We start from the raw sequence: 13,734 nt of genomic DNA on the forward strand, positions 1-13,734 counted from the left end.
TCGGCTCTTGCAGGACTACTAGTCTGCAAAAGGGCACGTGCGGGCCACGTGTCGGTAAGAGGATATCCGCTCGCGTCGTCCTATAAGAGAACGTTTCTCGATACAAGGAAGAGAGGGAGGAATCGTCGTCGGAGATTGCTCGACGAATCTCAGGTGTCTTTTTCCTTTACGCAGTCAAAATAAATTTCCACGCGCGATGTGGAGATATCCTCCCTTGTGTTATCAACAGAGATATCTTTCGAGATTCTTACAAAAATCCTAAGATTTTATAAAAAAAAAAAAAAAAACATTACACGCAGTGCAATTTTTAAGAATGCATTCCCCGGGAGATGTTTCGGAGATACGCAATTAAAGTGTTCTTATAAAGAGATCTTATAAATTCCGAAACTTCGCGAACGCTCCTTCGAATCTTCTTTTGGAAGGTACACATACCCACGGGATTTTTTCATCTTCGGGCGGTCTCATCGGCGAGCGAGAGAGCATACTCGCGCAAAAAACAGCCGAGACATCGCGCATACTAATTTCTCAGCAAACTGCCGGCCGGCGCGTCGGAGTCCGGCGTGAGTGGTTCGACGAGATTTTCAATTTTTTTCGCCGCCGTTTTGCGCCCGAGCTCCTCTCGCGTCGTATACGGGACCACGCGGCAAACGCACCGCGCTTACCGCGCGCAGTTTATTGCGATTGCGGGACCCCGGCGCATACGAATCGCGCGCATTAAGTCCCGCGAATATAGACGCGCGCGGAGTTCATTCCCGGGGATACTTTCAGACGGAATGGTCGCTTCTCTCCCTTTCCACTCTTCCCCCCTTTCCAGTGGTCGTTGAGTTTTGCGCCACTTGATGCAGACGAAGTTTCGCGTTTTGTATCATACGGGCAATTCCCGCGCATAAATTTGCAAATACGAAAACACAGCGCGTATGTATAATTTATACATATTGAAAAAAAAAAAAGAAGAACTTTATTCGCGCATATCTCGAATAAAAATCAGCGGAAATGAATAAAATTTGCAAGGATAAATCAATCGGCGATGTGTAATATAGCGAGCGTTGTGTGTAATGTAATCCATAGCGAACGTTGTTGAATACGCGAGAGAGGTACACCGAAAAAGGGTCTTTCGCTCTTTAGAATCATTCCGTCAGTCGGTCGTCCCGCGATCCCTCGTAAAGCCCGTCGTCGAGCGGGCACGTGTTACCGCGGAACACGTGCCTCCTCGACAACGAATCACCCAGCTCTCATAATCCACGCAGTGCTCATTGATCGGCACGCGCTGCTGCTTTACGATCTGAAAATCCTGCCAATAAAGTGACCGAGTTAGGCGAGAATCGTGACGTATTACTGCACAAATGATGACGTTCTTACTGCACTAATGACCGATTCCGATCATGTCGCACCGGCTGGATTCGCATATCCATCTTCCAGAATATAAAGTTTGTTTTGATCATTGAAACATATGTACAATCGTGTACGCTTTGTTCGTGAAACTCTAAAACCGATCGCGCTTTTTGCTCCGTGCGCGTCGACAAAATGAACTCTGATCTCTCTTCTCGTTGCGAAAAATCAGAAGCTGCAGCTTCTTGAAAGAGATGACGAGAGAGAGAGAGCAACGAGCGAAAAAATAGAACCGCACGGTGAAAGAAACCGGCGGGAGTTCTTCCAGGTCGGACAACACTACCGGTTGAGGGTTAATCGACTGATCCTGCGATCATCCGCGTGCTCGAACTTAAGTCGCTTTTCCCTTCGTCCTACGAATTCCTTGATTTGTGAAAGAGGTTGAACCAGTCGTGAGAAAGAGAGAAAAAAAGATCCGCCAACAACGGGGCGGCGACGGCGGCGGTGGCGGCGACGCGTGTTGCATTGCCTTGAATGAGCATGTAATCCTCGTGCTGGCCATTCACCAGCACGCGTTTCCGATCGGTCGACTCTCCGGGATATGCATTCGCTGCCTCCACAATGGGCAAGCGGCGCGCGGTTTTCTTGCCGGACATTTACGGCTCTCGACCATTGTGGTGCCGTTGTCGCCCCCGCTCTTCTCTCTTCTCCACCCTCTAGTGTACTTTGGCGCATTTGTATCCGCAGAAGGCGCGCACTTCTGTATAGAAGTTTTGTATTCTCTCTAGTTAGTGCGTATTATACGCAATTTCCTATTTTTTTTTAATTTTCTCCTCTAAAAATCTTATACATATAGTATCTTTTCTTTAGTTTATAATTTACATATATAATATATAATATCTGAGATCTTTTTTATTTTTTGTATAGCGATTAGTTGTTCAATATTTTCCACGCGTGCTCTCGCAATTACATTGTAAAAATAACATAAAGATGAACATATAACACCGTGTGTTTATTTACAATGCAGTTTATGTATATTGATTGTGCAAATATATATAAATATATATACGTATATAACATACATGTGAAAGGTCTCTACGACACGCCGGTAACCCAAGAATTATTAGAGGCTCTAAACTCTCTCCCGCCCTAAAACTCTCTCCTCGATGTCCGAACATTTACAAGGTCCTTCTTATTGTAACGTTGTGAAACCTGCGTATAATCGGCTCGACCCGCTCATTGTAGTGTCCCGTCGCGCTGTTCTCGTCGTATACAGAAGCACGCGTGGCCCCGCCGACCAGCGACCGCGGTTACAATGGCGACAATAACCGCTGGGTGGACCGTTTAGCTCACAAGCGATTTTGGAACATAGGACCGCGCAGGAAAACGGATGTCCTTTCCGCGGCGCAAGATGCGCGCGACGGCCCTCTTCACAAGCGTCACGTTGCACGACCGCGATCGGTTCTGTGAATCACAAAATATCCAGACATCTGAATAGTCTGCACGTCTGCGCTTGTACGACAAGTAAAAATTGATTCTATATTAATTACCCGTACGGTACGGGTACTTGTGCGAGACAGAGATGTCTATGTCGTATCGCGCATGTACATGTCTGTTGAATCATACGACACGCGGTGTCGGACATAAACACCTGATTTGTGTGTTTAGACCTGCAGAACCGCTCTTACCAGTTTCCGTTTGGATTTTGAAATTAATTTGGAAAGCGCGAGATTTCTAAATTCTGCAAGTTACTACTTTCACACACCGTGTTCGTTTATAGATCGTCGGTTTGTTAATTTAGAATATTTTAAAATGTGAGTATATATCATATAGATTTCCACTTTAACAAGTTTCTTTACTTTCTTCGTAGTATTTCACGTTCATTTCTCTGGAAAAGGAATTTTTTAAAATAAAGATTTCTCTCTCTCTCTCTCTGTTGTAGTCTACTTGTGTTCTCTGTTTTTTTCTGCGATTTGAATTCCAACTCTCGAGAATTTACGCCTTTGATACTTCCCGTCCGCGCTTGTGCGCGAAGCCGAAAGTGTAAAGAGCGATGAAACTTCACCAGTAAACCAACGGAAGCCCTTTTCTCTATCCAGGTACGCAAGGATATTAACCAGAGACAAATCTCAAAAGCACCGGCGGCCCTCGACCCGGCCACCACTTTCAACTCGGAAGCTGCTTTACGGTTTACCGCTCGCAAATCACCTTTCGTTTATATAGAAGAGAATAATACCGAAAATACCGCGCGCGTTCTAATAACCAAGTCTACCGAATTTTTCAGAGAGAGAGAGAATCGCGTTTTCGACGGAAAGTCCACAACAAGAGAAAATATATTCAACATCATCTATATCGAGAGAAAGAATAGAAAAATATATATATTTTAAAATTTGTATCTCTACGCGTAAGTTCAAGTTGAAAATTAATTATATTTAAGTAAAATAATTTAACACACTTAAATCTTGCGTGTTTCACAAATTGAAGTTATGTCGATCATCCAGTCGATTCTTATTCGACGACTACTTACTGCGGATTTTAAAGAAGTCCGTATCGCGCTCTCGTGTATATATCGCTCGTCCGCGCAGGTTGCTCTTTTATCAACGACTAATCGTAACTATAAAATTTGAATATATGATTGGGATGCGATGGGATCTCCGGTTTAAAGATTTCGTGCCCGAGCGCTGTAGTTGCCGACAGCTCACTTCGCCGACGTGTTTTTCTGCATTCCACCGGTCAGTTTCCCTTGTAAACACTCGTTTTAATCGCAATCACGCATGAAAACGACAGTGCGCAACAATGATGGCGCGGGTCAAAGCGAAAACGCAAGCGCTGTTTTCGCGGATTCCATCATCGCGACACCGAGGCACCCAGGAATTTCTGATCGGAGCGACGGTTTCCGTCTATACGTCGCGACGAAACCGGTTCTCTTTATGACGGGATATCGGACGGTCGCTCTACGGTCCCTCAGTCAGCTCAGAGATCGTTCTCCTTCTCCGCATCGTTTTTTGGGGAAAACATAACAGTGGCAAGAGGATAAAGGGATTAAATGTTACTCCGCGCCGGCAAGAAAAATAGTGGCCTTTTTGTATCGTATCATCTACCTGTGAAAAGTGCATGGTTCTGTAAGTGCTCAAGGAGACGGACGAGGAAAAGAGGTTTTTTTTGGTCAAAAAGATCTTAAAACAGTTAACGATAAGTTGTGAGCAAAAATAATATTGACAAAGTGTAGTAACACTAGTTGTGGGAATAGCTGATATAAACACTCAATTCAAATTTGTTTTAATTAATTTTCAGTATTCTCAATGTTTTGCTTTTTAAAGTGGAAATTTCATGTATGCCAAGTTATTAATATGTGACTAAAACTCTGTTTAAAACTAACTTACTAACTTTATCTATTTAACAATAAGAGTTAATTAAAAATTTTTACATTGTTTCATAAAAGAACAAGATGCTTTCTTTTTGCTGGGAAGAAAAGATCTTTACAATACTCCTCTACGTACGATTCATGATTACCCCAGAGGTTACGACAATGCAAGGCGCAACGGCGCCGACTACTTTCTCCCTCGGTCTTCCTTCTGTCCTTCTCGAGCAAACCCGTTCGCCTGAAGTGAACGCTTCATCACAAGCGAGTATGCTAGCCCACAAAAGAGGCGGGACCGGCGTATTGCGCGACGAGTGGGGCGATGTGGGTGTGGCCTGACGCGAAGTTGGAGCTCGTCCCATTCCCGCGATGTTGCCACTGATCCCGGTTTTGTCACCAGGCGGCGCTGCCGAACACCCGGGGACTGGATTCGGCCTCGCTGGTACCCTCACTCCGTATTGCGGCTCCGACTCGTCGGAACCGTCCGCACTTATCTTGGCGCAGCCCGAGGTCGTTCCTCGTCTCGTGCAATAAGCTGCTCCGTTTGGCGTCGCGCGTCTCATCGACGGAGCACATGGGCCCGAGAGACCACCCCTGTACACACTACTGGACGTTCCTCCGGTGGTGAAGGAACAGTTACGAGTGGGTGATACCTCCGTCACCACCTACGGCCGACTTTTCGCGGTGTGAACCAGGTGGAAATTGTTCCAGTACGGGTGCGCGGACGCGCTCGATTCGACACTCGTGTTTCGTCGTCGTCGTTACACATCGCAGTGCGCCGGGGCGATATGGAGTATAGACCGCGAGTCACGAGTCTTGGACTGTCAATTACGTCGGTCGCAGCACGATGACAGACTTGAGTGCAAATCGAGTGAAGTGACATGGGTGTTGTTTGCGTATAATAACTCGCGGACTTGCCGTCGACTTCAGTCGCAAAAAAGCGAGATGCACTCGTGAGGGCTCTTCCCTCGATTCTATTCTCAAAGGTGTCACGAGGGATTCATCCCCCACGTTATAGTGCCGTAATATCGGGAGTGTTGCGGGGGGAATAGCGCGAAAGAGAGAGAAAGAAAGAGAGAAAGAGAGAGAGGAGGACAAGGGTGAACGGTAGAGGTGGAAAGAAGAGAGGACCCGAGCCACAGCGGACGCCATCTCCGCGTTATCGGCAAGCGGATCCCTCGGGACTCCCCCCCGAGCAACATCGGCGTCGCGCACCCTCTGCGGGAACTACCCCGCGACAGCGGCCACCCTGATGGGAGTGTATGAGGAGCGCGCCCCTCCTACCACCGGCATGCACTGGGTGAGTGTCATCCCTATGTCCGCGTTGCCCATTGGCCGTTGCACGCCAGCTGCTACACCCCACCGGGGCGGAAGCTCCTCGCAGAGATTGGGAGCGAGCGATAGCACTCTTCACAAATACACATTTCTTCCTATCAATTCAAGATGGTGAATGTAGGATCGCTTATCATTTTTCGCGAGTATATAAGTTCGAATCTTCGAATGTCGAATCCTTAATCGATAATTTTTCGATTGTAATGTATTCATGTCGGAATACATTAAGATCAATTAGTGTAACACATATATGCACATACACATACACACACACATTTAAACACATCTTTAATTTAACACAAGTTTGATTTAATAAAACTCTCAAAATCGAAAACGTCGCTGCAGAGTTAAACAGCTAGCTTGAGTTCAATGCGACGGAACAGTTGAATGTACAAATATGAATTCCGTGCGAGAGATCGCATAAAGAGAACAAAAATAAACTTATTGAACGTCTTAAACATACTTTACAATATTACAAACTGTACAATGTTAAATATTATAGTATTAAAAATTTTTTATTTTTTACACTGTAAATTTATTACATGTACAGTTGTTCAAGCAAAGTCAAAGTCGATAGTGCTAATCATAACGTGATTCATCATTCACTGGCGCGCGATGATGATCTTCTCAAACAAGAAATAGAGCATGGAATTCTGCATGTCGAATTATTCAGAGTTTATTTTTTATACAGAAGATGATTAATGTTCATTTAATAATTACAAGATGCACAATTATTAATTTAGATTGAGTTAAACAAGGCTAAGTAATGAAGTTTCAAATGCGCTTGTTTTACTAAATATATTATACTTGTATGAAGAAGTTGAGAAAGGAATTCTCTAATGCGCTATCAAACCGATGGAGAAAGTCAGGATTATAAATCAAAACTGCATTTTTGTGTAATCACAGAAATGACCGAATTAATATAAAATAAGATGATAAGATAATTCGCGCGATTATATAATAACGATATTATATAATAGCGATAAATTAAACTAATGTTTGTGGTAACAACTCAATAGGCGATCGATAATTATTCGATAATTGAAAGCAATGAGATTACGTGGTTCAGGTGTGATAACACAGTTCGCCTTCGAGAGTAACATTAATTTACTCTTAACCGACTGGTCGAGTCCGTCGTAAGTAACGAGTAGTGCTTGTAAACAAACGTAATTGATTGTCCCTTGTCGTCGATTAATTAAACCGGCGCATTAATCACGCGTGCGCCCCAACGGAAAGAAACGGAATAAAGCTAAAGGAACGTAACACAACGTTTCTTCGTTTCAATTTCCCCCTATGGACCGTTGATTAATCTCTTATCTTAATTGAAAAATGTTTAGAATGTTTTCCCTTTTTTTGAAATCAGATATATTTTTGAAATCAGATATATATTTCATACTTTTTGCAAACGTTGCTCGACATAATTATATAAAATTGAAAAAAAAGTAAATTTAAATATATTCCGTTTTTTCTCAATTTTATATTCATACGTAATACATATTTTTTCTCAATTGTTTTTTAACTTTTAGAAATAAAGCATATAAGAAACGTAAAACTTTTGTACAAAAGCAAAATGTAATATAAGAATTACTGAGATCACATATACATACATATATCTGGCTATTAGCTCTAAGAGACACTAACTTCTCCGGAATTCTAGTTTTCGATTTGACGTTAGTCTCGAATGTTGAGAAATTTTTCTAAAAAACATTTTCTGCTTAGCGAAGAAAAAGAAAGAGAGAATACGATTACTAGTAGCTTCTCCCGATGAGATAAGACCATCTTGCTGCGAACATATCTGGCTGCGATAGTACGCCGTTTGTGACGCGACTGTAATTTGTTACATACCGAGATTATATCCGCTGCCGTCGCGGCAGCCATCGCAACCGACGATCCAAGTGCTTGACGTTTTAACTTTGCACTTGAAATCTCCAACCTGGTCGGCTTCAACGCTGCACTTGTTGTTGACGTTATCATTCTTGTCAGTATATTTTAGACATGTATGCAAGTTGTCGAAAAGAAAACGTTTCAAGTATATTCAAGGACAAAACAACTCGACGAAAGAGAAACGTCGCATGTGCAAAAACGTGTTTCAAACTGAAATCTAATCTCTTTCATTTCCTCCTTCAAACTACTGATAGAATCAAAGTGGCGAATTGAAGCTTTTAATTATAATACTTCCCTCTTTCCATCCCTTTTCCTCCCCTTCTCCCCACCAACTAGTTATTCGACGTTTGATGGTTTAGACGAAAAATTAGATATTTTAAGAATATTGTTTGTAAAAAGAAGAGAAAAGTTCACTTTAATATTCAATCAAGTGCATATAGAAAAATATTTGTGGTAACGAGTAGGTTTTTGCGGTCACGAGACATTTAATGTGATTATTGCGGTTGATGTGATTACTGTAGCTGATATATGCTGTTCTCTTACCCGTCCGTTGTCACACGGTGGTCACGCAGTCCACTTAATTTGCCACGATCTGCACAGAGAAGACAGATTTTTAGGGCTGATGTGCTCGCGTGTCGAAATCATTTAGCAGCATGCAGATGCGTGTGTATTGAAAAGCGTCGATGAGAAACGCACGCAAATCTAAACATTGTGGTCACACAACTGATAAATATACATGTATACTCTGAAAATTTAACCGCGTATTTGCACAACACAATCGCACGTCGTGATAATGAGAAAATTTTAAAACATTTGCATCTTTTTTTTTTTTTATATTTCTATTATTTTACAACAAGAGAACGGCGCTGAGATAGAAAATTCAGAATGTCAAGACTTGGAGGGAATTATACGTGTAGTTTGTTTTACAAGATAGATTTGTGCGAGCTTTAAAGCAGAATACGAACGCGGAGAGATTTTTTTTTCCTGAAACGGATACTATACTGCCGAAATAATAATTGAGTCTACATACGAATCCCGTGCGCGTAATATTGGTGGGCGATTTCTTGCAGAATGCTACGAACAGAATGATGCCCACCCGAAGGGGAATCGCTAATCTCCCGGGGTCAGGTCGCGATTCTTGGCCTTCCCGCGGCATGCGACACCCGCCGCTTCCAGAACTTTTAATAGAAGTCCGTTTTATCGGAGTAAATAGAGAAAATGAGAAAAAAAATCGCGCGATTATATCTGCGGAGACCAATACAGCGATTACGTTTTGGAAATTACATGTTTTTAAACACAATTTGAAATACAAACAAGATTTATGCGTTTATTGCTTTCAAAGCAAACGAGTCAAGCGAAGCACATAAATTGCATCTTTGCGTATTTTTGTAGAAATTATTATTGTTATTATTATTATATGTAGGAGGCGTTTATACAATTATTTGTATAATCTATCAAGTCCTCTCGATGGCAAAATTGCGGACAAATATTGATTAATGAACGCGAGAATCTCGTTAACTCTAAATAATTACTAAACTCTGATGTCAGCGATGTGTATAAAAGAGAACTAAAATATATCTGAGGTTAATTTATCAATCGTTCGATAATCAATGAATAAATAATCCGTTTTAGAATATTAATTAATTGTTTACGTTGGCGATATTTTACAAACTATGTTAGCGACACGTATGCGTAACGTACATACATAGATTTACGCAATGCACTATCGATATTCTTTGCAGAGCGATCTATTAATACACTTCAAAGTAAGCTGCTATTTGGCGTGAATCAACGATCTGACTAATTTGCGATGTCGTTCGAAACATCACTGTTCTAAAACGTGTGCGACAACGCGCGCGCGCATTCTGAATTTAGCCGAAGAAATAATATCAAAAGATACACACACTCGCGATATTGCGGCCGATGTGTATTCGCAGGACATTGCCAGAGTAGAGAATATTTCCCGCACTTAAATTACACACAAATTATTTCACCCGTCACGCGTCCGCACGACGTGAGTCCTCTTCCGTAAGTTTGCAAGAGCACATAAAACTTTTATTTATTAACGAGAAAAAGGGGATGCGGAAAAAAACTTGATAGCTTTTCTCAAGGACTTCTCTTGTATATTTTGAATATATTTACGCTTTACGTCGGCTTTCAAATATTCAACCGTGGAAATTCGAGCTGACCCGGAGTTGACTGTTGACACCTGGACAACCGAAAATAATCGATATTGCGTTTTCTTTTGATCTTCCATTCACCCTCCCTTTGGTCGAAAGAGACGCAGTAGTTTTGTACACCCTGTGTATCCGGCGGCACACGCTCGCCATCCATCCAATATTTCTGGACGGCTCTTTCTCTCTTTTTCTCCCTCTCTTTCCCTTTCTCTCTCTCTCTCTCTCTCTTTCTCTCTCTCTTTCTCTCTCTCTTTCTCTCTCTCTCTCTCGAGTCCGGTCGCAAACGGCAACGCGGAGAAGTGCAGATAGCCGGGCGGTTTATCGACTCTCCGCGGTGTTAAGCGTCGCCCACGCATTTCGAAAGAAAGAGAAAAAGAGAGAGGGAGGCAGGGGAAAAGAGGAGTGAGAAAGATAGAAAAACCGCAGTCGGCGCGATGGACGAGGCTGTTTATTGTTATCGCTATCGTTGGTTGAGCAAGGGAAGCTGATATGCGCGGCCACTAGCACACGTGCCACTCTTTGCGTGCATGAGCCACCGAGAAAGCTACCAATAAGACTTTATACGCTTTCTGTTTTAACCCTCTCTCTTTTTAAGTATGCTTGGAATATTATCTGGTTTTGAAGAGAGACAAAGAGGGACCAAGCGAAAAGTATTAGTTTTTTTTAAACAATTTTGAAACAAAAATATTTCATTTTCCTCATTAAAAATATGACAAAAATGTTCAGAAAATCATCAGAAAGTTTTTTCAATGAGATATGTAGTGACAAAACATCATATTGTTTTACAATTTAAAAATGACAAAAATATTCAGAATATCATCAGAAAATTTTTTCAATGAGATATGTAGTGACAAAACATTGTTTTACAATTTATACATAATATATAATGTTTAAATATTTTTATATATTTATTTATAATCAATATTTATTTATATTTATTATATATACATGTAATGTTTATAGAAGTTTTATGTTAACGTTTGGTGGTAACGGTAATAGACAACGATAACAACGGTGCTGCGCCATTTAGATATCGAGGACGAGTCCGTAAATTCCGATAATTTTTTTACCCGTTCTCGTCGTTGTCGATGTTGAAAGAAATTTCGCTGACTCAGTCAGCGTACAGGCCGCGGGCTTCTTCTTCGGGTCTGAACGCTCTGAAAAAGAGAGGCCAAGTTACAATTTACTGGCGATAACGCTGTATCTCGGTAGGTCGTGACGTAAGGTTATCATATATGCTTTTCCGTGGTCGGATCGCATTCGGTCTCGCATTTTCAAACAAATTACCGTTCGCAGCTGGCACAACGGTTCTATTTTTCAAAACCGACGTTGCGCAATATTTGTTAACACTGCCGATTGCTCGTCGCAGAGCTGTGAAGAAAAACACTGGACACTTTGCCGATTAGAAACGACGGAGACTCTCTCCTGTGCGAAGCGCACAGAATTTGCAAGTGTCCACGCATGTAATTAATCATCACCGGACACTGTGCCAAAAAATGAAACACAAAAATGAAACTTGTACTCAAAATTGACAATTCGTCACAATTGAGTACATGAAATTAATCAGCTAAATATGTGGTTGGCAAATATATAACAAATTTATCTTCATGCCCTGTTGCTCCGAGCTTTTCGAGCAAGTAAAATTAAAAATGTTTTATATATAAGAGATACGAACACGTGTGCAATGATTGATAACCTTGCTTAAAAACGAACATCTCACAAATTATGTAACAACGCGCATTTCTCCTTCGTATCAAAATTCTCTTCACTCTGAGTGAAGTGTTCGCTTCTGAAATTTTTCGATATCTCTCTTCGCGTTCATGTCTATTAGGTGCGCGTGTTGATTATTTTGTTTACTTGTAATTTTTCGCTTTAAAACTCTTTACTGCTCTTCAGCGCTCCGATAAAAATTGACGTGTGCTTCAACGTTGTTCTTGTTTTTTTTTTTTTTGTTTTTTTATTACTCAATGACCACGTCGGCACAAAGTGATACTCGCGCGCGAATAACACACACGGAGAAAGAAAAAGAAGGAACAAGCAAAGATTCGCGCAGGTAAGAGACGAGAGAAAGAGAGAGAGAGAGAGAGACGCAGTTTCTACCAGCAGTCGAGCGACATTTCTGGCGGCATTCTACTCGTTTCCATGCCGGCATCTCGTGACCGCGGATTCCGCGCACGTTATTTACTCCGCGGTTTCGCGAAAATGAGAGGAGAAAAGGAAAGAAAAAAAAAAAGAGGGAGGGCAGGAACACACACTCTTGTGCAAGCTTCGCCGCAGGTGAAAGTCTCTTTGCAGTCTGCGAGAGCTCGTTGCCGGACCGCTCTCGAAATGGATAAGGATCTCGAGGATCGATCGCGCGCGCTCGCCGCATTCGTGAGAAATTTATACGGCCAATCACGGCCGACTGTCGTTTCTCGTATTGTTTCGTCGGATTGCGGAATTGTCGAGGGATAAAATCGCGATCAAATCCAAATTCGGTCATTCGCGGATTTAGAGAGAACTTTGCAAAAGTTATTTGCGTTATTCGCGTCCAACAACAAGACACTACTGCGAATCGACTTGCGATTCTCACGCAACGCGTGCGGTGCGCGTGCGGTTGTAGCGTCTCGTTAATTTGTTCGTNANNAAANCNGNNAATAAAAAAAAAAACAAAGGCGAGCGGAATTTATCTCCGTGCAAACAAAAAAAAAAAAAAAAAAAAACAAGATGAGCTACATTAATATTTTCGATTTGCAAATAATTCGCGACGTTGCACGTGGCTTAATGAGCCCATTACCGCACGCGATGGTGATTCATTACAGGATACGGGACAATGCGGGGAGACACTTTGAGGAACGCGCATTCCTGTGATACCTTCGCCGCGATCTGTTACGTAAGGATACGGATGCAATGTATGCACGTAAAAAGATTACGTAGCGTCACGAAACTTATAATCTTGGGTGAAAAGCAAAATTCGACAGTTCCAAGCAAAGAGTTGAATTAGAATTTGACGACTCTTCGTTTTTTACAGCTGTATTTTATATACTTCCTATTGTTTTCGTATCTTACAAGTCCAATATCCTCTCAAGATCAGCATCCGATCCGAAGTCGTCCTGTTCCTCGCAACAGTCCAAAAACCGAAGAAGCGTTAAATTAAGTAAATAGATAATTATATCAAAAACACACAGGACTAGGGAAGGGGGAGGAAGAAATAAGAGGGGGAGAGGAAAACGACGGCGAGAAGGCAGCTCGTAATTTATGTCTACGCAGCAGCAGCAGCGGCGGACGGCGCGTTGAACACTCGGAACACGACGGTGGCTCGGATTGGTCGCCTTCGGGCGCCTTATAGGGTCGCATACATGCGCGCGGGTGCACGAGCGCGGCGCACTGTGTCTTGGCGATATCCATCAGAGGCGACCGGCTACCATCGTCGTGTTACTCTTTCTCTCCGCGCGTTTCTTCCCTCTAGTGACAGCAGCGACGGTTGCAGGCCCGTCGTCACTTCACGTTCTCCGTTCCCCGTGGAGGAGAGCTCCGGTCCGATCGGTCCTCCTCGTCTTTTCCGCGTCTCTTTGTCCCTGTGATCCTTCACCTGCTCTTCATCTTCTCCTCCTCGTCGTTTTGCTGGTCTCTTTAATCTGCTTTGGTCCCCTTTATCTCTCGGCTGCTTCT

This window comes from Pseudomyrmex gracilis, unplaced genomic scaffold (assembly GCF_002006095.1).
Source record: "Pseudomyrmex gracilis isolate BER0280 unplaced genomic scaffold, ASM200609v1 scaffold_88, whole genome shotgun sequence".
Classification (NCBI taxonomy): domain Eukaryota; kingdom Metazoa; phylum Arthropoda; class Insecta; order Hymenoptera; family Formicidae; genus Pseudomyrmex; species Pseudomyrmex gracilis.